Below are 2,703 nucleotides of genomic sequence, written 5' to 3' on the forward strand. Positions count from 1 at the left end.
CGCTCACAGGATAAGGTGGGCAGCCCTACGCCCCGGTGTATCCGATGTCCGTAGTGTTGAGTTCTCAAGACCGGTTTGTCTGCTTTGCGGGATGAAAAACCCCAGAATAAACTGGGGGGGGGGGGAAACCCTACTGTCCACACCATAGACCGACCAACTTGGCTAGGGCTGAGGAAGATCATTCAGCTCCTCACGTCACCGACGGGAATCGAACCTAGGACACTCCTTCCCCAGTCATATGGTTGCGAAGCGCACTAGGCTAACCGCGCGGACTCGATTATTAATGTCAGCAGCACCCAGGGTTCCGAGATAGGCACCCTCCCAAGTACTAACTGGGCTCAGGTTTGCTTAACTTCAGTGATCAGACGAGAACTGGTGCTTTCAAACCGATCTAGCCGCTGATTAAAAAATATAAAAATAATTATTATTTTTTTATTTTCACTGATTGAAATGTAAAGTTGCATACATCGACAGTAAATGGGCTTTTGATTATGTGATATCCTGGGAGGGAGGATGTTTTCTAGTGAAGTGTCTACATGTTCCATCGAACAATTCCTAATGTTGAGTCATTAATAATTATCAGTAATCACTGATACAGAGATCTTATGATCTATTGCAATGTCTTTCGTCAATTTAATTACCGATTTTTGAGATCTACTCGGCCTTCTTTCCTTTTGATTCACTCGTAATTTAATATTTGGAATATCTGTCATCCGTTATTAATGTTCTACCTGATTTTTTAAGTCATAAATAATATTAGTAATAAGGAGGTGTATGCATTTTCGAAGAATTTAATGTCGCACTTCTTAAACAAAGCAGGTTGGAAAGGGAAATAAGCCTAAGAATAAGGATTTCTGCTTCTCCGTCACTATTGACCAAATAAGATAATAAAGCTGGAAAAGAGTGGAGGCGCGGAGAGAAAAAGAGAGAGTGAGAAGTGGTCCTTGTAGCATTCTGATGGATAGAATGTTGTATCAGGCGAAATTGTCGTTTTCATTGCACGCTGACAGGGCTTCTATTTAACACGTGACTTTTCGTAACTCGCTAATATTTACTAGAGAATTCCGAAGACTTTCTCGGAATATGCAATATATTTTAAACATAATTATTGGCACAACACCATATGCATATATTTTTATCTTCGTTCAGCTTAAGGAGTGGATTAAAAACAATATAATTAGAGAAAAATTTTTGTAACTGTTTCGAGTAAATTTCCATTTCTTACTTTCAGTATTCATTCCGTTTAAGTGAACTTATCCTCTAACAACTGTGCTATTACGTGCCGATCTCAAGCTTATTCGCCGTTTTTTTTTTTAAACTTTGTGTTACTACATATGTCTAGTTAGTAATATTGCTCGTTAACAACTAACGAAGGAAAAGTCCTGTCTGGCAAACAAAGTTAATTTTTGATACGTTCTAAACGATGACTTCAAACAGTGACGTTACATCGGAAGATGATACGCACTCAAACGAAAAAAATCCATATTTCTCTGAAAATAAAATATTCAGCAAAGCTTATTTAAATGGGATAGAGCTGCACTTTTATTATAAAAAGTACTAAAAACAAGGTGGTCATGAAATGATATTTCTAATATAATTTCATGGAGTACGAAGTTTCAGACATAATTGGATTATTTTTGGAGATGAAGACGAGAATGCATGACAAGCTAGCGGTATAAATGCCGTGTGCTGGCCGTTTCAGAGAAATCGTCATTAGACAGCAGAAAATGTGAAAAGCTGCTGCGTACTCGACACGTGGTTAATGGAATAAGGTGTTAAGTGAATTTGGGTTGGTTTGAGAGTAAGGAGAATTTATTTTATTTAGTTGCCAGGAGGGCGAGCTTAGATAGGATTTGTGTGTGTGTATTAATAGCATATTGGTGAGTTCTCATAGCAATGCATTCAGAGAAACGCAGTTTGCTTTCATTATCTTGGAAATGAAGAACAGTAATCTCCTCAATTGGAGGGATGTGCTTTGATTTATAGTGTGTGTGTGTGGTAAGATTGCAGTGATGGGATATCGCTTTCAATAAAATAAGCAGCATAATTAACAGTAAAATCATTCCAAAACTATATCCTCTTTCCCATCTCTAAAGAACTAAAAAAAATTTTAAAAAAACATCCGTAATATTATCAGAAAAACTAATGACGGTCACATCACTGTCATTATTGATAAAACAAGTTGCCATAATAAAACATTAATGTCGTAAATGATTCCGATACTTATGATATCATTACAGCAGACCAGAGACACCCAAAATATGCTAAAATAAATCACTAAAATTTTACGCCAGTTCAAAAAAGCAAGATAAATATTTGAATGTAACCTTAAAAAATCACTCCAGCATTAACCACCGTACCATTATTTCTGGACAAATAAAGAAATATAAACCGGGATATCCCATATGCCCCATAATCTCATATAAACACGCCACAACCACCTCCCTCTCTTTGTCTCACTACTAATAAAACCATCCATAAAAATAAATAAATAATAATTTATGATTAAAAAAAAATCTTTGACAAGCTTTTCAAACAAAGAAATCACTAATTTACTTCTTCTCGGACGTGTCATCCCTTTATACCAAGGTTTGGCAACCTTTTGAGTGAAGAGCCATTTTGGATCTAAAAAAAAAAAAAAAATATCCGAAGAGCCAACATCAGTTCCGGCTCTGGAAGGAGGAGAGATGGGAGTTTTTTTAA

The 2,703-nt window shown here is 36.5% G+C and overlaps 1 pseudogene; it reads right to left on the bottom strand.

Moving 5' to 3' along the window:
* Window positions 1-284: 284 nt before the first annotated feature.
* On the bottom strand, window positions 285-403 carry LOC150107088 (5S ribosomal RNA; annotated as a pseudogene).
* Between the last annotated feature and the right edge of the window lie 2,300 nt (window positions 404-2,703).

The sequence above is a fragment of the Typopeltis vanoorti genome, chromosome 4, assembly GCF_054136105.1.
Source record: "Typopeltis vanoorti isolate ZY-2024b chromosome 4, IOZ_Tvanoo_1.0, whole genome shotgun sequence".
Classification (NCBI taxonomy): Eukaryota; Metazoa; Arthropoda; class Arachnida; order Uropygi; family Thelyphonidae; genus Typopeltis; species Typopeltis vanoorti.